The following is a 25,162-nucleotide window of genomic DNA, read 5'->3' on the forward strand; positions in this document are numbered from 1 at the left end:
GGAGGATGGTTTTGATGCATTTGGTAGACGATGTTTCAAGTATGCTAATTGTGTGAGCTAGGGCAACTAAAGTCAAATTTTCCAGCACCAACTTTAGGTTTCCTGGTAGAGCTAAAGGAAATAGGGAGAAAGTCCAATATTGGCCCTGAGGTGATGCTCAGTAAGCATGTTTTTTTGTGTTTGTGTGTGTGTGTGTGTGTGTGTGTGTGTGTGTGTGTGTGTGTGTGTGTGTGTGTTTTCCTTTCCCTCTAACTGGGAGTTATGAAGAGGTGGTCATCCATGATGTGGTATGAGTGTGGCATCCACAGCCACATGATGTCTTGAAGCACAAGAAAGCTAGGTCCTGTCCCTTTAGCTCCAGCCCTGTCATGTATATGAAAGGAGGCTATGACCATTCATTAAATATAAATATAGTGATTAAACATTTTATCTTTTTTAAGGCTCTGAAAAGTTTTATTTGGCAAAATGACTTCTGCATCAAGAATTATTTATACTGGTCTTCAAAGTGAAAATTTGGACTGAGTTTTATAATTACTGATATGAGGTGCAAAACTGACATGTATAAGCTTTCAACGAGTCATTTTCAGAAGTATTGACTGTGTATTTGGATGCTCCTTAATTATATCTGAATATAATAGAAAACAACTTCAGATGAAGTATAGGTTTTAACATTAAGACTTGGATTGTGGCTCTGTTAATTCAAGTCTTTGTGTTTTGCCATCTTTTGATTAAACGTGTGAATTAGGTAATGATGCTAAAAGGCTGGGATCAGTCATAGATTCTAGAGATCAGTTAATAAATGATCACTTATAATGAGCTCATAGGTTAGCTACTTCATGTTCATCTTATGTAAAAATGGATATAAATTCTTTTTTAAAAATTGCCATTTCCCATTTATGTTCTCTTGGACATAATACTCTAAATTTGTTTGCTGGTCTAGAAAATGTGAATTAATCCTAGGTTCTGTGGTACTTGGGTGGCACGGTCAGTTAAGTGTCTGACTCTTGGTTTCAGCTCAGGTCATGATCTGGGGTGGTGGCATCAAGCCCCGTTGGGCTCCATACTCAGAATGTAATTGGCTTCAGATTCTTTCTCACTTCCCCTCTGCCCTTCCCTGCTTAATCTCTCTCTCTCTCTCTCTCTCTCTCAAATAAATAAGTAAAATCTTTCAAAGAAATCATAGGTTCCGGGTGCCTGGGTGGCTCAATCGGTTAAGTGGCTGCCTTTAGCTCAGGTCACAATCCTCAGGTCCTGGGATGGAACCTTGAGTTGGGCGCTCGGCTCAGCGGGAAATCTGCTTCTTTCTCTGACTCTTTCTCTTCCACCATCATAATGCACATGCTTTCTCTCACTTTCTCTCAAATAAATAAAGTCTTTAAAATAAATTGTAAGTTCTCCCCCATATCATCCAACTCAATCAGTGTGTCATAGGATCTCCCAATTATACCACCAAAATTCTCTCAAGTGTAGACCACCCACCCTAGTACACCTTCCTTCTTTCAGCCCAAGTCCTTGCTATTTCTCTCTTGGATGACTGTAGATGAGGCTGTTTCCGATCACTCCTCAGATTAGAATACTCTAGTGATTTCCACTTGACTCCTCTATAACAGAAACCCTAGTGCCCTCCTGGGATAGCACTAGGATGTACAGGAGGGCCTATTACCTGAATTGGGCCTCCAGTCTCACCAATCTCTCCCAACATCTCCCATTGCAGACCAACTCCAAACTGTCTATGCAAGTTTTCCTGTAATCTTAATATCCAGGGGCCTCTGTCTGGGCGGCCTTCCTGCTTGTTGCCTCCCAGATCCAGTAATCCATGCCCTTGTCTGAGCTCTGTTCTTTCACCCCAAGGTTACTCTTTAAAAAGATTTGTAACATTTATCATACTGTTTTAAAACTAGACCTGTCTTACACTAGACCATAAACTAGACCATAAACTACGGATTCATTCTTATGGTTATCTCTAGTCAGTAACACATTGCGTAACACACTGTGTGATAATTCCCTGTAATAGTGGAGAGCTGGAGGAACCTCATGAGATAATTGTAATGCAGCAAAGCCATTGATGAAAACATCTCTAGAAAATGCCAAAATCAAAATGTTCAAATGAATTCAGGAGAAAGAAGCATATGGATAGAAGTACTATGAAAAGAGGAGGAACCATCATTGCAGTGACAGCAAGAGGAAAGCCAAGGGCTCTGTCCAGAAAAGACTCCCCTTCCTAGGCTGAAATGTACCAGAAAGCATGTAGTTTGGAATATTAAAGCTAACTGTCAGTAAGCTTTTAAGTAACTCCCAATCAAATTCCGAATGGCCTAAGGGGACGTGGTTACAAGACTGAAGGCTAAAGTAAAAAACAATAATCCAGTACCACATTATTACTTTATAGTTTTTACTTGTGGTCCCTCTGTCCTGAAGAAGGAGATCTTGCGGAAGAACCATATTACGTTGTTGTAATTTTTGAAAACTTCACTTATGTAAGCAAAGTCATGTTATTTTTCTTTTGATGTAATAAGTACATCAATGTCAACTTAATATTGGGTATTCTAAACACTCTGTGCACATCCTTTCTGGACAACCAAACCTAGTGCATAATGTACCAGAGCAAAGACCTGGGAAGTCCTGTGACTAACCATTTGTAATACAGACTCCCTACTTTTTCTCTGTTTTCAAAGAGTTCACAGAAGTTGCTCATAAATATTTGGAGGACTTTGTGACTGCTGCTTCGGTATATGTGGTTTTCTCTTTTATAAAGCCACAGGTATTCTCTGACAAGTGAACCTGTGTTCAAGTTACTTAGTCCTTGTTGTCTTTTTCTTCTTTGGGTGGTGATGGGCTGGGAAGTTTGCTTCATTTCCATCTAAGGTGTTTGTTTGTTTTGCTGGATGTTATGCATGGTTAAGTATGTGACAAAGTCCTTCATTAGATTTGACAAACCAGCTAATGCCCCTGTTAAATGAGATGGTGCAATAACACTTTTGAAATGTCTTTACTTTTCTATTTTTTTATTTTTAAAATTTTTCTATCTTGTGTTCATTTAACTTATTTGCTATTCCTACTTACTTCTCTTATTTGTAAATACTTAAAAACATAACAAAAAATCATGTTTCCTTTCTCAATCCTGTTTTCCAGAGGAAATTACTTTCAACTTTTCCAGCTTTTTTTTTTTTTTTCCTAATATGTAACCTGTGGTTTAGCATAGTGTGCATATTTAACTTCTTTTATTCAATTTTAGACACAGGCTATTAACTTCCTATAATGATTGCTGAAGAATGTGGGTAACTCACAGCTCCTTTCCATAACCTCTACCCTTCCTGTGTAAGTGCATCTTAATTGGGTAAACACATAATAAGAGTTTTCATTCTTTTGACCATGTAAATTCTGTTCACTCTTGGGGTAGTATACTGTAATTATATATCCATTCTCATCAAACTCTTTGTTTTTCCTTGGAATCAAAAGTTGACTTTTTTTTTTTCTACTTTAGTCTCAGTTTTTTTTGGATCACATCACAAATCTTCCTATATTCTCAAACAGTTTATAAAATACCTCTCAGAAGAATTTTGCAGACACTCAATTCTGTCTGATTATTTACCCATTCCCCACCTCTAGAGCCCTGGCCCTGCACTGCTTCATGTAGAGTTACTCCCTGGGAGAGTGATATAACACTGATGGACACCTGTCTCACCAGGCTCTCCTTGAGCTTCAGCTTCACCTCTCTCTGGCCTTGGATATCTTTGTCTAGAATCTCAGGCCTTCTTCATCCGTGGTTAAGCTCCATTGTGGAGTTGAAAATCACTATCCCTCAGGATTCTGAAGGCATTGTTCCATTGTCCTTCAGTTTAGCTGGTTAGGGAGTTCTATATCATTCTGATTAATTATCCTTTGTAATGTTTTTCTTCTCTCTGGAGGCTTTGGGGAATTCCTTTTATTCTTGATGTTCTGAAATTTTACTATGAAATGACTAGAAATGGATCTTTTTTCATTTTACTATCTAAAGAATTTGGGGGGACCTTTATAATCTTGAATGTTTCTCCTTCTGTTCTGAAATTTCTTCTTGTAGTATTTAGCTGGCAATTTTACTTTTTTTTTTTTGCCTCCCTTTCTGGAACTCCTATTAACTGGGAATTGGACCAATCATATATTCTTTTCATTACTCCATTAACTTTGTCAGTTTTTTCCCATAGGGGAAATTACCCTAATTTCAGTTTACAAATTTCTATTGAAATTTTATAAATTATCAAGTATTTTCTTGTTCTCTGATTGTTCCTAAATAATAGCATATTGTTTTTATTTTGTGGATATATTGGCTTTTATCTTCCTGAGTATATTATGGTTACTTTAATATTTTCTTCTATGCTTCATTTTTTAAATCTTTTTATTTTATTGTCTGTTTCATGGTTCTGGTTTCTTGATATTTTACTGCCACTTATATTTGAAAGTGAATTATTAAAGAGTTGATTAAAATCTCTTACGTGTATGTGGTGGAGGGGAATGTATAGACCAGAGTGCTTCACTACAGGGTTTTTTCCAAATTTTTTCCTTTGGAGTTCACAATCATCAGCATTTGCCAATTTTCTTCTTTCTTTCTTATTATTGTTTCTTTGTGATTATCTATCCGGAAAAGTAGGTTCATATGTCCTGTCTGCCTTGGAGGGGATGTCATAGGGTAGGCTAGGACTGGATATAAGCTTATTTTCTGACATTTGACATACTTAGCCTTTGGGATTGTGGAAAAACAAAATGTTCCTGGAATTCGTATTGTTTTTATTAAGAAGCCCTGGACCCCTAAGCCCCAGATCTCACAAACCTTAAGAATTAGATCTCTAACCATTTGTTTAGTTAACTGCTCTGATCTGGAATGACAATAAAACATCTTTTATCCCCACAAAGAGGACCAAATCTTTTCAGCTCAGGCCAGATCCTAGGTTAGACTCTAGGGTTCCAAGAAGACCTAGATGGCTATCTCCTAGGTATTTACATTTCAAGAAGGAAATGTCTCTAAGATGATAATTTCCTGAGACTCCTTTATTGACATACTAAGTGGCTGGAATTGGGACTCAGACCCATTACATTCCCAAGGAGATCTTGTCAGGTGGAGCAAGGGACAGCTGCTTCTTCCCCTTTAATAAGCAGAGAGATATCATATTTTTTTTAAAGTGTCGCGGCCAGCGCGACGAATGGACCAGGGTAACCGTGGGGGCTAAGAGGATGATGAAAAAGGTTAAGAGACAACAAGATGGGGGCAGGAGGGACACTGAAGAGGATGTCCAACAGTGCCAAATTTATTCCACGTCTTATAAGCATTTATAAGGTAAAGCAGAATAGGAGGAGCATTACATTAGTACCTAGTCAGATAACTACAAGTTCCTATAACAAGTTTACATTAACTACAAGCAAACCCCGGGAGCCCAGGTAGTTTTGGCTAAAGCCATTAGCAAGGCAATCAACCAGGGAGTGGATCATGGGATGAACAGAACAAGAATTAACTAAGAACTCAGGACCCTGGCCACATTGTTCCCTACTGCAGGGAGAGTGTGTGGGAAGTCACGTAGGCGAGCGCACGACACACAGCACAGACCATTTCTCAGTGCACTCAACTGTCCCGTCCTTAGCCTTGTCAAGGTGTCCGGACTTTGAAGGAGACACAAGTCTCCTTCTCCTGAAGGGCCTGGTGTGGTCCTCGACTCCAGACGTGTCGTGGCCTCCAACATTAAAGATTTTATTTATTTATTTGACAGAGCGAGAAATCAGAAGTAGGCAGAGCAGCAAGCAGAGAGAGGGGGGAAGCAAGCTCCCTGCTGAGCAGAGAGCCTGATGCGGGACTCGATCCCAGGACCCTGAGATCATGACCTGAGCCGAAGGCAGAGGCTTAAACCACTGAGCCACCCAGGCGCCCCGAGATATCATATTTTCTTATCCTTCACCTACGACATGTTCAGCTACCCACACAGGGCAATTGATTTGGCTTGTTACATTACTCTGTGGATAAGGACTAGTGAAAGTGGAAGAGAGGGGCACAAACATATTATTTACTATAATGTATTTAATAAGAAATATGCCTTTGATCCTGAATAACACATGTGCACATTAAGGATACAATTAATAGAGAGAAGATTAAAAACCCAAGAGAGATCCTGGGAATAAATAGTGTTTCCTTTTTTTAAGACTGCTTTTCACCAATCTACTCCCTTTTATCAACTTGTGTTTGCTCTTTCTGCTTACTACTCAGTCATTTCTCATTTATCCTACTGCTTTCTGTCTACTTATATTTGAATAAGGTTTAAATATTTCTAGCTTTATTGGAGTTTATAATCCTATTTCTCTTTCTCTTCGATGTTTCTTGAGAAAAGAAGTGAAAACATTTTTATTCCTCTGTATAGATTTGAAAACTATCAGGTTTCTTCTTTTTAATTTCATTTTACAATCAGCCTTTCATAATCTCTACTTTCATAATGGAATTCTAGATGGTTGACGTCATTCTATAAAATACGTATGATTTTGGTTTTTCTTTAATAATTTATTCCTTTATTATATTTTGCACAAATATTCTGTTTTAAGATAAAAGTCACATTGCAGACACTTGAAATGCTTCTGCTGTACGTGACTTTTCCCTCTTGATCAAATTCTCAGTGTTTTGCACAAGTCAGTTTTCCTTACATACCCATTTGTTTATTACTTCAGTCCAGTCCCTTCATAGCCACTGCAAAGGGTTACTGGGTTTCATAGGAAAGGAAACAGCATGAGAGTCTTCAGTTTAACCTTTCCATAAAGATTAGATTAATCTTACAAATACTTGTCTATTATTTTCACAGGTTGAAATTACTTTATTTATCAAATGAGAATTTCGCTAAAGAATCTTTCATGCTCGCAGATAAAAGCGAGGTAAATCATACATTATCAATAAAAGGAAAGGCCAGGGTGACAGGATGGCATTTCATAGCAGCATCTGAGATAATGATATGGTAATCTGTGAGTGTATCTTTCTTAGAGACCAAAGAAATGGCTGACAGTCTATTAAGACTAGAATGTTTTGGGAGGAGTGACCAAAACAATAACATAAAATATTGAATGGCTTGCTTTGAAATAACTGTCTAAAAGACAGGTTGAATTGTAACTGGCATTGGGTTCTGTTTTCAAAGCTGATTTGGATGTTTATATACCTCCTCTTGATTAATTCATAAAGGTACTGACCAGAAACTTTGGTGTGATGACAATAAGTAGACTTTCATAATGTAGGGAAATAAATAGAAAAGGGAAAATATATTTCTCTATTGAAAGACAGTATTTTGCTACATTTTAAAGACATTTAAATGCAACCCAGAGGATGGCTTGTGAAATATTGAGACCTTTAAGTGGGCTGAAGAAAATGGTGGAGAAAGAGCCTCCAAAAATTCATTCTTCCATAAAAACAATGTGAGTACTGACAAAAATTGTAAAAATCAACTTTTTAAAGAAATCTAGAAATCAACCAAAGGCTTACAATAATCTGTAACATTTATTCAAGTAAAATATTTCAGTCTTGGTAAGAATAGTGAGTTTGTGGAATTTAAACCTGCTCTCTTCCCATGTCCCTCTGCACAGTTCTGTGGTCACCTTGAAAACCAATAGCCCCGATCATGGTGAAAACCAGAAGCCTAGGAGATACTGGAAGAGGTAAAATGGATTTGGAACTTTCCCTAAAGCAAGAGAACTGTCATAATTCAGACTGTTTAGAAGTTCCCAGGAAGCTGTTTTATCTTTATTTGAACTAAATCAGAGTTGTCTTAGTACAAATAGTCTTTTCCCCAGAGATATTTGTTGAAAATATTTTCAATTTAATATGTCCATTAAAGAAGACCACAGGGCGCCTGGGTGGCTCAGTCAGTTAAGTGTTTGATTTCAGCTCAGGTCATGGTCCCAGGGTCTTGGGATAGAGTCCCATGTCCGGCTCCCTGCTCAGCGAGGAGTCTACTTGTCTCTCTGCTCCTAGTGCTTGATCTCTCCTTCACTCTCAAATAAATAAATAAAATATTTAACAACAACAACAACAAAAAGAAGACCACACATTTATATTTATACTTTTATAATTTTATATATTTAACTTGTCATATTAATTTTATAATATATCATTTATGTTCTATTAATATAATTTTATAATTTATATTTTATATAAAATACAGAAATAATTTTATACCACCATTTTCCTGTCTGCCTCTTACCCATGTGTAGAATGGCATTCCTTTCTAAATACAGAAGCTATAGGAAATGATAAAGTCTGCCATCCTAGACATTCCCCCAGCCCAACAGAGAAAGAATCATATTCCTGTAGTGGAAGAAAAGCATATATTATTGGCAAACCTATTTGCACTTGTGGTTAGGGAACACTGCAGTATAAAAAATAAAAATAATTTTGCCAATAGTATATGCTTCTGTTCCACTTCAGAAATATGATCACTGGAATTCAATTGCTGCACGCTTGGAGCCGAAGATGGAAATTTTTATATTTTGGTGAAGAAAACATTACAAATACTTTTTGAGAATTATGTTTTGCAAATTTATGTGGTATATCCAAGTTTAAAAAAAACCCACCCATATGGCACTAACATTTATGCTAACGTGATACTTTGCCCCGTAAGAATTATGAACATATGAAATGCAAATTCCCAGGATTTGAACACAGGGGCCCATAAAGTGAAGAAAAACTAGCAATAGTATTTCATTTGATAACACAGTGAGTTAAAATAATATATTAAAATTCCCGTAGCCTCATCCTGAAGCTATGCATCACAGCTCTTGTGTCCCCCCACCCCGACTATCAATCCTCTTGGTTTTATATATATTTATTATCAACCTGAACTTTGAAAGCACTTGAGATATATACTCCTGTGTTCAAGTATATCCTGGATTTGGAAGGTGGACATACAGACCTAGACTCAAATGTTAGTTTGTCCATTACTCCCTGTATGACATTTGGGTAAAGTATTAATCTAACCACATACCTATTTCCTTGCCTATAAACCAGAAATAATGATATTATCTCCTTATAATAGTAATAATTCTTATACAAGCATATTCCAAGGTCAGGTGCATATATGCTTATTATTATAATTTTTACTATACTGAGATATCACAATGTACAAGGCAGAATATATTGGACTATGTGTACAGTGCCAAAATTTCTCATGTTTTATCAAATTTCTCTTGATCATGGTTTTAAGGTTTCTTGTGCATAGAGCTCTCTTGTTGAATATAAATTACTATCTGCATTCTCCATCTACATTCACTCAGATGCACAGAAGCCCTACTACTTACCTGAATGAAGTGTGTGGAGTTCTTGTGTTCTTCGTTTACAAGTACTTGTTGAGCATCTACTTTGTGCAAGCAGGCTCTGGCCCCTGATTATTCAGCAGTAAACGAGACCCACAGGTGGGCTTTCCAGGTTTTTCTCCTGACTGATTGGGTCAGGTAAGGTTTTCAGATGGGCAGGAGCTTCTGGAATGCAGGTGAGATGGGAAATGCAGTTATTAGGAATGAGACTTGGTTTATAAAAACCCATATGGAAAAGAGTATGGTTAGTTTGGGGCTCCTTACACAAGAACAGAAGAGAAAATACACTTAAAACCATGGGTCAGACACTGAAGTGAGCTGTACAGCAGCAGAAGAACAGCCGCCACCATCACAGCACATTTTGCATTCCTGTAGTAATTTTGGGCTGAGTACATATTAATCCAAACCTAACAGACCCTGTGCCTAGGAGTCCATGAGAAAACCATTTTGTTAAAGGCTTTTTATTTCCCCATATTCTATGCTCTCTTTAATGTGATTTTTAAAATTTACATTCAAATTATACCTATAAATCCTATTTAAATGTGCTTTATATTAAGCATTTTGTCTAATTATGGCAGTAATAAAAAGGAATTACACTACTCCTACCGATTTCCATAAGAATTTTGAGTGTAATATGTTATTTTATCCTAGCCATGAGTCTGTGTTGAGTTTCCTTTCAAATAATGTGCCAAAGGTTAGAATAAAACACTATTAATCTAGGGGTGCTTGGGTGCTTCAGTCGTTAAGTGTCTGCCTTTGGCTCGGATCATGATCCCAGGGACTTGGGATGGAGCCCTGCACCAGGCTCCTGCTCAGAGGGAAGTATGTTTCTCCCTCTCCCACTCTCCCTGCTTGTGTTCCCTCTCTTGCTGTGTCTCTCTGTCAAATAATAAATAAAAAAAAATTTAAAACCTACTATTAATATATTAAAAGTTTAATAACAAGAAAATAACATTTTTGTCAGATATGAATAAAAAAGGGAAAATAAAACACTCATTATTCCCTGATAAACCATGCCACTTGGGGAATACTTCCTTTATTAGGTGAAAATACTTTACTGGCTAATTTTTTATTTAGAAATACCATCTGAATATTAAATTATTCCGATAATGGCCTTTTACTTTTCTTTGGTTTAAAGACATCATCCTTATAATTTACATATCCCTTTCCCATACACATTGCCCACCTTTCCCACAGAAATTATTTACCTCATTACATAGGTCATTTTAGTATTTCATGAAGTCATGTGACATTTTCTTCAAACTTCTCACATTGCTTATGCACCTTCCAAGGATTTAAAAAATATATACATTTCTTCTACTCCTCACTGTTTGCATCCCCCTACTCCTTTCCTATGCCCCTTCTTCTCCCTCCTTCTTTTTCTTCTCTTTAAAATATAGGTTAAAAAATAAAATTTATGTTAACTAATGGAGTTTCATTTTCATCTTGAAAGAAAAAATAATACGAAAAGATTTTAAAAAGAAACATAAAGCTGCTTCATGCTCTACCCTTCCTGACTTGAGCCCACTTTCCATTCTCTACATTCTGTTATTTTTCTTCCCATTCCTGAAATACATTTATACAAAAATTTTTGGATCAGCCATTGTAAGATAATGCATAATAGTGCTTACCAGAGCTGACTAGAATTTAGTTTTCTACTTGTAAGATTTTATAGGCGAGATAAACACGACACCAGGCGAGGTAGGCACAAGGCAAGATTTATTAAAGGCACCCTTGAGCGAGGTTTCCCGACTCTGGAGAGGAGTCAGGGAAGTCGCACTGGGAGGGGGTCGAGTGGGTCTTTTATGTGGGTTAAGAGAGAGAATAAGTTCACAGCCATATAAGGTACGGTATTCGGGGATTGGAGGGTTGGGGGAGTCCTGATGTTCCGGTTTCTTGCATAGGTATTGGGTTACTTGTGGAGATGTGACCTGGGCATACATCCTTCTGGCTGGAGAGTCAAGGGTTAGGAAAGGGGGTGGGATGGGTAGGGGGAAGCCTAGAAGATGGCAGCCCGTCGGTCATTTCTATTGTTTCCCTGCATTCCCTGAGCCTCCGACCCAACACTACAACACTACTAACTGCCTTTCCTTGTGTATTCTCCACTCCCATTCTCCCCAAACAAAACAAAATTTGATCAAATATATATCTCCTGCTTACAATGTTATAATCATGTGATAACTGAACTCTGCAAAATTTCCTAGTGTGATCTGCTTAATTTTTGGAGAGGAGAATAAAAATTCTCTTTGTTCAGGAGGTAACTGCTTTCTTTAAAAAATGTAATGTCATATCCTAGCATCAGTGTTTTATCAGTAATTCTGATTGAACCAAAATCTTCTCTAGGTCTGAGTTCTTCAACAGTCCCTTTTGGCCATCTTCCTCAGATTTGCTTTCCCTTCATCTGCTCATGGACTGCCTACTGATTGGACCTGGAGTCTCCCTACACCATCATCCTAGGAAGCCCCTTCCTCTCTTTCTTGTGTTGACTTCCTCATCTGTAGACCAGTCCTTCCCAGTCTTAGGCATTCTCTTCCCTTATTTTGGTGGAGCATATTCTCCAAGAACTTCCTAAAGAATGTTCCATAGAAGGTACATTTTTGGGAAATCTTGAATATCTAAAAATTTCTTTATCTTCACTCTCATAGGCTGGCAATAATTGCACCTCAGAGTTACACAAATATTAATCTATTGCTGGCTAGATTCTGTTATTGAATATGGATGGGCTCTATCTCATCCTTATTTATGATGATTTAATTGTGACTACTTCTTGCCTCAATTCCTTTACTCCTTGCCACAATCAGAAAAATTCTTTTCCCCTTCAAAATTTGTAATTTTATGATCCTGTGTTTTAAATACAAAGTATTATCTGGGTTTTTTTTTAATTTCATTATGCCAGGCACTAGGCAATTCTTAACTATCTGGAAGGTGAAGGCTTCAAATAATAAAAATTTGTCTTCTATTATTCCTTTTTTAAATATACCCACCGTAGTCTTAATGTGTTAAGCATAATGCTAGTCTAACATGCTTCTACACATAAGTTTACAAACATTTATATCTGAATGAAAGAAGATATAACTCAAAAGTTGATTTGTACACAGTGTAGTGTCAATGAATTTAATATATGTCTGTTCTTACATGCATCTATACACATGCTCCCAAACACTTCTATCTTAATGAAAGAATATGTTACATGAAATACTCATTATATGTAATAGAGTTTCACTGAGTCAGTAACAGGAATACTGTAAAGTGCTTCCACACATACCTTTATAAATACTTATATCATAATGAATAAAGATGTTATATGAAGGAAGTTATATACACAGTGTATTGCAATCTTTTGAGCATCTGGTTATTCCCATATACTTCTACTGTATGTTACTTGAAAGAAGGTTTATACACAATACAGTTTCACTGAGTTAAGCATGTGACTATTCCCATATGATTCTACACATATGTTTATGAACACTTACAATAACAAATAAAAGTGTTGCTGGAAAGATGCATTATACACAGAATAGTTTTAATGAGTTCAGCATAATGCTACTCCTTCCTATATACTTCTACATGAGTTACATACCCTATCTTAATAAATGAAAATTTCATTTGAAACACTTATTATACAAAGTATAGCTTCAATGAGTTAAGCGTAAGGCTATTCACATATGCTTCTAAATATAAGTTTACGTACACGTCTGTCTTAATGAAGAAAATGTTATTTGAAGAACACAGTATGCATATTGTAGATCTAGCGAGTTAAGCCTACTGCTATATCCATTTGTTTCTACACAGAACTTTACAAACACTTTTTAAAAGTTTTTATTTAAATTCCAGTTAATTAACATACAGTGTAAAATTATTTCAGGTGTACAATATAGTGGTTCAACAGTTTTATACAAACCCAGTGCTCATCACAAGTGAACTCCTTATTCCCCATCACCAATTAACCTATCCCATTAACCAAAATCATCCACCTCCATTCTGGTAAGCATCAGTTTATTCTCTGTAGTTAAGTTTCTTGATTTGTCACTCTCTCTTTCTTTTTCAACTTTGCTCTTTTATTTTGTTTATTCAATTCCACATATGAGCGAAATCATATAGTATTGCTTTTTCTCTGTCAGATTTATTTCACTTCATAATACTCTCTAACTCCTTCCATGTCATTGCAAATGACAAGACTTCATTCTTTCTTTTATGGCTAAGTAATATTCGTGTGTGTGTGTGTGTGCGCGCGCGCGCACATATATAATACTTATTTATCAATTCATCAGTCAGTGGGCACATAAGCTGTTTCCGTAATTTGGCTATTGTAGATAATGCTGCTATAAACATCTGGGTACATGTATCCCTTTAAAATAGTATTTTTATATTCTTTGGGTAAATACCTAGTAGTGTGATTCCTAGATCATAATGTAGTTCTATTTTTTTAAAAAGATTTTATTTATTTATTTGACAGAGATCACAAGTAGGCAGAGAGGCAGGCAGAGAGAAAGAGGAGAAAGCAGGCTCCCTGCCGAGCAAAAAGCCCGCTTGATCCCAGGACCCCGGGATCATGACCCAAGCTGAAGGCAGAGGCTTTAGCCCACTGAGCCACCCAGGTGCCCCAGTGTATTTCTATTTTTAACATTTTGACGAAACTCCATACAGTTTTCCACAGTGGCTGCAACAGTTTGCATTCCCACCAATACTGCAAAAGGATTTCCCTTTCACCACATGCTTACCAGTACCTGTTCTTTTTTCTGTTATCAATTGTAGCCCATTCTGACAGATATAAGGTGATACTATGTTGTAGTTTTGATTTTCATTTCCCTCATGATCTGTAATATTGAGCTTCTTCCATGTGTCTGTTGGCCATTTGTATGTTTTCTTTGAAAAATATCTATTCGTGTCTTCTGCTCATTTTTAAATTGGATTATATGTTTTTTGAGTGTTGAGTCATATACGTTCTTTACATATTTTTGATACTAACCTCTTATCAGATACACCATTTACAAATATCTTCTCCCATTTCATTGGTTGCCTTTTAGTTTTGTTGATTGTTTCCTTCACTGTGCAAAAACCTTTTATTTTGATGAAGTCCTAACAGTTTATTTTTGCCTTTGTTTCCCTTGCCTCAGGAGACATATCTAGATAGAAGTTGCTATGGCTGATGTCAGAGAAGTTACTGCATATTCTCTTCTAGCATTTTTATGATCTCAGATATCACATTTAGGCTTTAATCATATTTATATATGTGGTCTAAGAAAGTGGGCCAGTTTCATTCTTTTTGCATGGTGCTGTTCAGTTTTTCCAACACTATTTATTGAATAGATTGGCTTTTTTTCCATTGGATATTCTTTCCTGCTTTACTGAATATTAATTGATGACATAATTGTGGTTTCATTTCTGGGTTTTCTCTTCTGTTCTATTGATCTATATTTTTGTGCCAGTACCATGCTACATACCACATACTATAGCTTTTTAAAATAACTTGAAATCTGGAATTGTGATACCTCCAGGTTGTCTTTTCTTTTTCAAGATTGCTTTGGTGTTTTGGGGTCTTTTGTGGTTCCATAGACATTTTAGGATTGTTTGTTCTAGCTCTGTGAAAAATGTTGTTGGCATTTGGATAGGGATTGCATTAATTATGTAGATTGTGTTGGGTAGTATAGATGTTTTAACAGTATTTTTTCTTCCAATCCATGAGCATGGAATGCCTTTCTATTTCTTTGTGTCCTCTTCAATGTCTTTCATCAGTGTTTTATAGTTTTTAGAATACATGTTTTTCATGTCTTTGTTAGATTTATTCCTAGGTATCTTATTGTTTTGAGTGCAATTGTAAATGCAATTGATTTCTTAATTTTTTTTTCCACTGTTTCATTATCGGTATACAGAAACTCAAGAGATTTCTGTACATTGATTCTGTATCCTATAACTTTACTGAATTTGTGTTATCAGTTCTAGAGGATTTTTAGTGGAGTCTTTTGGGTTTTATATATATATATATATATATATATATATATATATATATATATATATATAGTGTCATGTCATCTACAAATATTGGAAGTTTAACTTCTTCTTTGCCAATTGGGATGCTTTTTATTTCTTTTTGTTGTCTGATTGCTGTGGCTAGGACTTCCAGTACCACATTAAATAAAAGTGGAGAAAGTGAACGTTGCTTTCTGCTCCTGACCATAGAGGAAAAGCTCTCAGTTTTTCTCCACTGAAGATGATATCAGCAATGGGTTTTTCATATATGCTCTTTATATGTTGAGGTATGTTCCCTCTGAACTTACTTCATTGAAGATTTCTACCGTAATTGTCAAATGATTTTTCTGCATCTATTGAAATGATCATTCATTTCTTATGTTTTCTTTTACTGATGTGATATATCACAATGAGAGATTTGTGAATATTGAACCATGTTTGCAACCTAGGAATGAATCCCACTTGATCATGGTGAATGATTCTTTTAATGTATTGTTGGATTTGATTTCCTAGTAGCTTACTGAGAATTTTTGTATCCTTTTCAGTAGGAATAGTGGCCAGTATTATTATTTTTTTTTATTGTGGAGTCTTAATCTGGGTTTGGTATCAAGGCAATGCTGGTATCATAGAAAGAATTTGGAAGTGTTCCTTCCCTTCCTATGTTTTTGAAATATCATATCTTCTTTAAATATTTAATAGAATTTGCCTGTGATGCAAACTGCTATTAAACTTCTGTTTGGAGTTTTTTGAGTATTGATTAAATTTCTTTGAATGTTATCGACCTATGCTAGTCTTCTAGTTATTATTGTTTCAGTTTTGTGAGTTTATATAGTTCTAGGAATTTATCCATTTCTTCCAGGTTGTCTAATATGTTGACATATAGTTAATATTCTCTAAGAATTGTTTGTATTTCTGGGTTGTTGGTTGTTATTTCTCTGTTTTCATTTGTGATTTTGTTTGTTCATTCATTTGTTTTTTGTTTTGTTTTGTTTTTTTTTTTTTTTATACGGCTGGCTAGAGGTTTATCAACTTTTAAAATTTTTTTCCAAAAACCTGGTCTTGGTTTCATAGATCTGTGTTTTTTTTTCCCCTATATCTTTTATTTCTACTCTAATCTTTATCATTTTCTTCCTTCTGCTGGCTGTAGGCTTCATTTGTTGTTCTTTTTCCAGCTCCTTTAGGTTTTTAGGTATAAAATTAGGTTGTTTATTTGCGGTTTTTGTTTGTTTGTTTTTCATTTTGTTTTGCTTTGGTTTGTTTTTGCTTCATGAAGTAAGCCTGTATTGCTATCTTGCCTCTTAGGATGGATTTTATTGCATCCCAAAGGTTTTGGACTACTATGTTTTCATTTTCATTTGTTTCCATGTACTTTTTGATTTATTCTTTGATTTCCTGGTTGGCACACTCATTATTTAGTAGCATGTTGTTTAACCTCCATATATTTGTGGTCTTTCCAGACTTTTTTCTTATGGTTGACTTCAGTTTCATAGCATTGTGGTCAGAAAAGCTATGTGCTCTGACTGTGATGCTGAGGCTTGTTTTATGGCCTAATATGTGGTCTGTTCTGGAGACTGTTCCATGTGCACTTGAAAAGAATGTGTATTCTGCTGGTTTAGGATGAAATGTCCTGAATATACCTGTTAAGTCCCTCTGATCCAATGTGTCATTCAAAGCCATTGTTTCCTTGATGTTTTGTTCAGATGATCTTTCCACTGATATAAGTGGAGTGTTAAAGTCCCATAATATTACTGTGTTATTATCAATCAGTTCCTTTATGTTTGTTATTAACTGTTTAATACATATGGATGCCCCCATGGTGGATGCATAACTATTTACAATTGTTATATTGTCTTATTGGATTGTCCCTTTTGTGATTATGTAGTGCACTTCTTTGTCTCTTCTTATAGTCCGCATTTTATATTCTATTTTCTCTGATAGAAGTATTGCTACTTTGGCTTTCTTTTGACATCTATTTGCATGATAAATGTTTTTCCATGACCTCATTTTCAATCTGTGTGTGTCTTTAGGTCTAAAATAAATTTCTTGGAGGCAGCATATAGATGAGGCTCTTTTTTTTTTTTTAAACATTCTGAAGCCCTTTATCTTTTGATTGGAGCATTTAGTCCATTTACATTGAAAGTAATTATTGATAAATATATATTTATTGCCATTTTATTACTTGTTTTGTCTTTCTTTCTGAAGATTTTCTCTGATGATTTCTTGATTTTGTTACTTTTGATCTCACCTCTGAACTCAAAGGGTCCCCATTGCTATTTCTTGCAAGGATGGTATAGTGGTCCTTTAGTTTTTGTTTGTCTAGGAAACTCTTTGTCTCTCCTATTTTGAATAACAGCTTTCTGGGTCAAGTATTCTTGGGTGCAGACTTTTCCTATTTAGCACTTTGACTATATCATGCCTTCTGGAATGCTATATTTCTGCTGAGAAATGTCCAACTACATGTTTTTCCTTAAAAGTTAAGGACTTGGGGCGCCTGGGTAGCTCAGTGGGTTAAAGCCTTTGCTTTCGGCTCAGATCATGATCCCAGGGTCCTGCGACCGAGCCCCACATCGGGCTCTCTGCTCAACGGGGAGCCTGCTTCCCCCCGCCCCGCCTGCCTCTCTGCCTACTTGTGATCTCTGTCTGTCAAATAAATAAATAAAATTCTTTAAAAAAAAAAAGAGACTTTTTTTTCTTCTTGCTATTTTTAACATGCTTTCTTTATTATTATATTTTGCAAATTTAATTACAATATGTCTTCGTGTTGGCCTGTTTTTTATTTTGATGTGAGTTCTTTGTGTCCCCTGAATCTGGATGTCTGTTTCCTTCCTCAGGTTAGAGAAGTTTTGAATTATTATTTCTTCAAATAAATTTTCTACCCCCTTTTCTCTCTCTCCTCTTCTTCTGGGACTCCTATAATATGAATGTTATTATGTTCAATGGAGTCACTGAGTTCACTAAGTCTATTCTCATAATCTAGAATTCTTCTTTATGTCTTTTGTTCAGCTTAATGAAGCTTTCAATTAGTTTGCCTTCTAGATTACTAATTCATTCCTCTACTTCTTCCAGCCTGGTGTTCATTGGATCAAGCACATTTCTAATCTCATATATTGTACTCTTCATCTCTTATTGATTCTTTTTTAACTCTTTTATTGCTCTAGTAAGGAGCTCACTGATGTCCTCTATTAATTTCTCAGACCTGGTATCTTTATATTTCTTGCTTGAAGTTCTCCATGAGAGATGTTACTCGTATCCATTTCACTTTGATCTAGCCATGCCCTTGACTTGTTCTTTCATTTGGAATAATTTCTTCCACCTTGGCATTTTTTTTTTCTAAGTCTATGCCTTCTCTGTGTTAGAAAAGTCAGTTATGTCACCTGCTTTTGAAAGTACTGGCTTCATGAAGATGTCCTGTAGTGCCTGGGGCCTGGTGCTTCGAGGAGTGTCTCCACTGTGTGCACATGAGCTCTGTTGTTCTGTTTTGACTGCTCTATTCTTCACACCAGTCATCTACTGAGGCTCTTCTTGCATGCCATAGTCAGTGTTTGCTCTGTGACCTGAATGTGGTAAGTTTTAATGAGGTGTGCTCTAGTCTGCTTGTGAAATGAGACTTGTCACCACCTCTACTGTAACTGAGGCCCTACAGAATTCTGGTTCAGAGAAGCAGTATAGGGAGGGGTTTGTGAAGGTCCTTCTGGTGGAGGGGTCTGCTGTGCTGGGATTGAGATAAGTGTGACTGAGAAGGGCACTCCTACCAGAGCAGAGGGATAGAGCTTAGTGTATGCAAGTTAGGCAGCCCGTGTCTGTGCTGTGCTGTTCCCCACAGGGGACTCTATGTTTATAATGAAGGGCAGCAGAGGGAAATGACACTGGACAATTCCCGTGTTCCCTGAGAGGTGTCTCTATGGAAGCTGCCTCTCAGGGATGTACTCTAAGAAAAGTGAATAATCTCCCCACAGTGGGCCCCACATTCTCTTTAGATTGATGTGTCTAGGTTTAGGGTGTCTACCTCCAGTTTGTTTGCCTTCCTTCTTTCCAAGAGTAGGGCAGTGCCCTCCAGGCTTTATATCAGCCTTTAACCTTTGCTCATTGCATGAAGTCATGTAATTCAACCCTTCTCATTTTCCAAGCCAGTGGCTTTGGTGAAATGTTCCCCTTGTGCATCACCTTGTCTGTTCCTCTCTCTTCCTTCTCATTTTTTTTCCACTTCTTACCTTCTTTGATGTGGCCTCTTCTCTCTCTTCAGTTGTGGTGTTTGTTCTTTAGGTCTATTTCTGGAGTAGTTAGGATGATTTGATACTTATTTATTTGTTTTTATGGGAAGAGGTAAGCCACCACCATCTTTCTCTGATGACTTTATTATATTATTCCTTTAATAAATTCTTTCTTCCATGGTATTATCTTTCTCTTATAATTTTATTATAACCACTTTATATTGTATACATTTTTCTTATTGCACTAGTTTTTAGGAATTTTTTTTTTACCAATTTACTCTCCAACTATCTACTAATTTTGAAAAACAAATAAACAAATAAAAACTCCAAAGGACTTTCTTGTCCTTGGAATATTCCTCATTAATGGCATCCTGCCATTATTTTGATGACTTAATAATGTCTCTTCTCTCTCTGAGGACATTAATCACCATTACTTTGAAGTTTTTTTCTGGTCCCACATTGCTTCTAATACCTCTGGTACTATTTCTTCCTATTTGTTTTGGAGTACATTTTTATATAATAGAGAATTTCCTCACTTGTATCTTATTAATATTTAGAAATGAAGTACTCGTGGATGACTGGAAGCTCTCTGTAGGTCTCACAGTGGAGCGAAGTCTGGGAATCTAGAGGAAGTACTGCTTGTTAGTATTTCTAGGTCTTTTTACTTTGGCTTATTAATTTCACAAGGGTTTTTTGTTGTTGTTGTTGTTTGTTTTTTCTTTGCTTGGGAAGTTGCAAACTTGTGGACACATGCTGGAAACCAAATAAGGAAATGGCATTGTGTGCTTACCTTTTATTTCTGTGTCACTGAATCTTGGGTTTTTGATTCAGCCTCCAAAGATCAGGAAATTCCATGTTTTATTGGGATGGAGAAAGACAATCACCAGCTCTGTTTGTTTTATGGTGTTTTAACTCCCTCTTCTCTTTTGGATCCATTAAAAGTTCTTGTCCTGAGATACTGAGAACCTCGAACTCTTGAGATTCTTCATGGTTCTCCTCATCTAGAACCGTGACAGTCTGAGATATTACCTCACTTGTGAGTTAACAAGTTGGCCTACTACAGTTTCATAGATTCTGGGAGAAGAGAGGAGATGCTTGGTTCAAAGACAAAAGACTTTATTATTCAGGTCACTTGCAGTCATCATAAGTTCCATATTTCCCTCTATTCTCTTTGCCCCCCAAGTTCTGTGGGATAAGTGTGAAGCAGTTTGTGTCACAGCTGAGGATCTCTGAAGTTAGGAAACCTCAACATTTATTTTTTCATTTTATTCTATTTCTTTTCAGTGTTCCAGAATTCATTGTTTAAGCATCACACCTAGTGCTCCATGCAATACGTGCCCTCCATAATACCTACCACCAGGCTCATTCAACCCCCACCCTTCTCCCTTCCAAATCCCTCAGTTTGTTTTTCAGAGTCGATAGTCTCTCATGGTTTGTCTCCCCCTCCATTTCCCCCCAACTCACTTCTCCTCTCCAACCCCAACATTTTTAATGTCTGCACATCTTTTCATGATGTATTTGATGAAGGAATTTCTTAATTTTAAAGAAATTCAATTTATCAGTTTGTTCTTTTATGCTTATGTTTTAATGTCCTGTTTAAGAGATGTTTGCATTTCTCCAATTCATGAACATATTTTAAAAATTTTATTCTTGGGATGCCTGGGTGGCTCAGTAGTTTAAGCCACTGCCTTCAGCTCAGGTCATGATCCCAGGGTCCTGGGATCGAGTCCTGCATCAGTCTCCTTGCCCAGCAGGGAGCCTGCTTCTCTCTCTGCCTCTGCCGGCCACTCTGCTTGCTTGTACTCTCTCTCCCTCTCAGATAAATAAATAAATAAATAAAATGTAAAAAAATAAAAAAATAAAAATTCTATTCTTAACGTTTTAGTATTTTAACATTCACATATAGGTCTATAATCTAGTTCAAATTAATTTTTGTCTATGACATGAGGTAGGAGTCAAGGTTAATTTTTTCCCCCACTATGATATCCATTTGCTCCATGACCACATATTAGAAAAACTATCTTAAACAGTGCATAGAATTCTAAAAACTGGGAGTATGTTTCAGCACTTAATATGTTCTACTTTAATGAACTACAAAATGTGAGACCAAATGCAGCTGCCATTACTGTGTATTTACCAAATGGTGATTGGGCTATTCAAATGAAACAAATAAATAAAATATGTTTTTAAGGAGGTTATAAAAAAGGATAAGAATAGACTTTATACATGTACTATAATTCATAAAAATGAAGGAAAAAGTTATGTAATAAAATAGATAACATATTTTTTCAACACCTCTTAACAGTTACTGTAGTACTGCAGTTGTCACTTTTGTTCCAAAATATCTGCTCACTAAGGAAAATTAGGGAGTGTGGACAAATTGTACTTCTTGTTATATTAAGGAATTTCCTAGGAGATCTCAATTAAAGAAAAAGAGTACCAGGAAAGGCAAATTGGATTCATTAACAAAGTTTTGGTTAATACACATAAAGGATCATTCTGAGTATGGTATCTGACACTCCCTTTCTATGGTACCTGAAGAGATGTGGGAGGCAGAGGTTAAAGCTATCACTGAAACCATTGTAGGATATTGGGGCCCTCGCAGCCCCAATTTATAATTTCTTAAGCCAGGGTCTACACAAAAGGGTAAAGTTAATTCTTTCTCACTTTGCTACTAACCACTGTGCAGTTTTGGTCCTCTGAGAGCTACAGGACAAGTGAGCTAATTATAATGTCACCTTTTGAAGATTTTTTTTTTTTTTTTTGAAAGACAGAGATCACAAGCAGGCAGACAGGCAGGCAGAGAGAGAGACAGGAGGAAGCAGGCTCCCTGCTGAGCAGAGAGCCAGATGCAGGGCTAGATCCCAGGATCCCTGGATCATGACCTGAGCTGAAGGCAGAGGCTTTAACCCACTGAGCCACCCAGGCACCCCTATAAAGGTGCCTATAATGGCACCTTTTGGACATGGCAGGTGCCAGATCAGATGGCAGTACCCAGCAACAAAGGAAATCATATACAATGGATAAAGCTTGTCAAATGTATCTGGTATTTTCTAGACTAGGATTAGAGGAAAGAAAATGGACATTACATTTTAACTGTCCAGAGAGCAAACTCACTCTCTCTCTCTCTCTCATTCTTAAAAATGTTTTTATCTATTCATTGAAGAAAGAGAGAGCATGGACAGGGGCAAGGTCAGAGGGAGAGGGAAAAGTAGACTTTCTGCTGACTAGGGAGCTCAATGTGAGGGAGGCTCTATCCCAGGACCCCAGGATCATAATCTGAATTGAAGGCAGATGGTTAACTGACTGAGCCAGCCAGGTGCCCCATTATTTATTTATTTTTAAATATTTATTTATTTGTTTGTTTGTTTGTTTGTCTATTTATTTGCTTTAAAGAGAGAGTGAACATGAGTGGAGGGAGGGACAGAAGGAGAGGGAGAGAATCTCAGACTTCCTCATTAGTGCACAGCCCAACTTGGGGCTTGATCTCATGAGTCTAAGATCATGACTCTGAGATGATGACTTGAGCTGAAACCAAGAGTTGGATGTTGAACCAACTGAGTCACCCAGGCATCCCTGGGATTGTTTCTTAGATGTGTGAAACATCCCTTTGAGACTCTTAGATATAGATCATGAGCAGGAGAAGGGTTGGCATGAGGAAGAATAGGGATCTAGTTAGCAGCTAAGATAAAGACAAATAGAAAACTCTCTTGAACATATAAATGTAAGGCATCATTATTATTGGATTTAAAACATTTAAATTATCTTACCTATTTGATTCTCTTAACCCAAGAGTTTGCAGCCAGTTTTCCTAAAATGAAAAAGAAGGAATCACATGGAGGTTAAGAGATTTGCCTACTATTTTAGTAGTCAATCCAGGTCTGGTGGAGCCTAGATCTATGGACATCATTCTCTATCTCATGCCTCTTATTCTCTGTAGCCTCACTGTTTCCACATGCCTTCTCACCCTAAATCCCTCTCAACAATCCTGACCCATCAGCCTATCACGACCACTCTCAGGCAAATTCTGCTGAAAAATACTGCTCTTACTATATTTCTACTCTATTCAACATATGCAGAGACTCCCCACTGGCTCCTAGATTACATATGAATGTCAAAAAACCAAAAACTTTTATTTATAAAGAAATAGTTGTGTGCTAATTTGAACAGCTAGATTGTACAAAAAATGGCTTGAAAATTCCCTTTTGATATCCTTAAAGAGCTGGATTCCATTATATATATATATCTCTCTCTTCAGAACCTCTTAACCTCAGACTGGAGTTGGTAAGAAATATTGCTTAGGTTCCCTCAAATCATTCTCGGGCACCAGACATTGTGCTGGACCTCGGAGCAAATAAGCTCGTTACTTGTAACAGTGCCCAGGGAAAGACAAAGCTGTGGGTTATGAAAGTTCCTTCCACATGGCATCCCTTTACTCCTGCAATCTCCAGTTTCTCAGTTGTTCACGTGTTTTCATAGTCTAAGTCATAGTGAGCTAAGTTTGATTCATCATAGCATGATCTATATTAACTTTTAACTTTTCCAAATTTACTTTCTCTTTCTCTCTCTACACACACACACACACACACACAGAAACACACACACACACACGCACACACACACACACACACAGACAATTGTTTTTTTGCTAATATGTTGAAAATCAGTTGCAGGCATCACAGCATGTCATCTCTGAATATTTCAGGTTTCCTACCTATGAATGAAAGTTCTACTCCCTACTCATAATACCACTAAAATAAAGTTATCATTTAGTATCTAATATATGATAAAAAATTTTCCAGTTGCATTTGAAATGTCTTCCATAGCTATGTTATTTTTATCCAAGAATCAAGGTTCACACGCGACACTAATTATGTCTCTTCAGTCACTTCTGAACTAGTTCGGCACCCTCCTTTTTGATTTGTTGGGTTTGTCATGGCATTTACTTTTGTGAGGATTCCAGGTTGGTTATGTGCTAAATGGTAGAATGTCCCACATTCTGGAATACCTGATTTTTGTATCATGATTAGATTTACAATGAACATTTTTTGGCAGTAATATCTCATTGGTGAAATAATTTTGATTAAGCACTAAATACTAAGCATTACATTTTCTGTTTTTGTGATAAGGAGTCTTCATCATAATGGGCATGTGTTCCTTAGCTTCCAATAAAATTAATAAGTGATATCAACACACGTAGATCTCCTTCTCTGAATGGAAAATGGTATCTCTCACATTAGATCCATGTTGCTTTTGAAGTGTTTAGAAATTCAGCTCCATAATCAGATCAGTAATCAGACTTGGATCAGAATTTTCTGCATATTGTTCTTATAAATATCTCCAAGAGATCCAAGGTGGCAGTTGTCCTTCTAAATATTATTACTTGAAACCTTTGAAAAAAAAATAAAGAGTCCAAATTTTGACACAATCTAATTCTTTCTTTCTTTCTTTCTTGCTTTCTCTTTCTCTCTCTCTTTCTATGTCTTTATCTCTTTCTTTCTTTCTGATATGGGGCAAATGGAGTGGGGTTTCTTATTAAAGTACCATATGAGTGATGATACATTTATCTACAACCAGATTCAGTGTTGGGAGGCACCTACATGATGGTGTAATACAGTGTTCCAACTCACTGCACCAACTCCCTGCAGAGAACTGGTCCCCACTAGCCATGGTGA

The 25,162-nt window shown here is 36.6% G+C and overlaps 1 protein-coding gene and 1 non-coding gene across 5 annotated transcripts in view; one reads left to right on the forward strand and one right to left on the reverse strand.

Moving 5' to 3' along the window:
- Positions 1-25,162, forward strand: part of GABRG3 (gamma-aminobutyric acid type A receptor subunit gamma3) — a 668,605-nt gene that overhangs the window by 156,772 nt on the left and 486,671 nt on the right. The window lies entirely within an intron of this gene.
- LOC116592189 lies at positions 23,938-24,005 on the reverse strand. Its single transcript, XR_004286362.1, has one exon. It is a non-coding gene; the product is annotated as a small nucleolar RNA SNORD29 (small nucleolar RNA).

The sequence above is a fragment of the Mustela erminea genome, chromosome 5 (assembly GCF_009829155.1).
Source record: "Mustela erminea isolate mMusErm1 chromosome 5, mMusErm1.Pri, whole genome shotgun sequence".
Taxonomy (NCBI): Eukaryota; Metazoa; Chordata; class Mammalia; order Carnivora; family Mustelidae; genus Mustela; species Mustela erminea.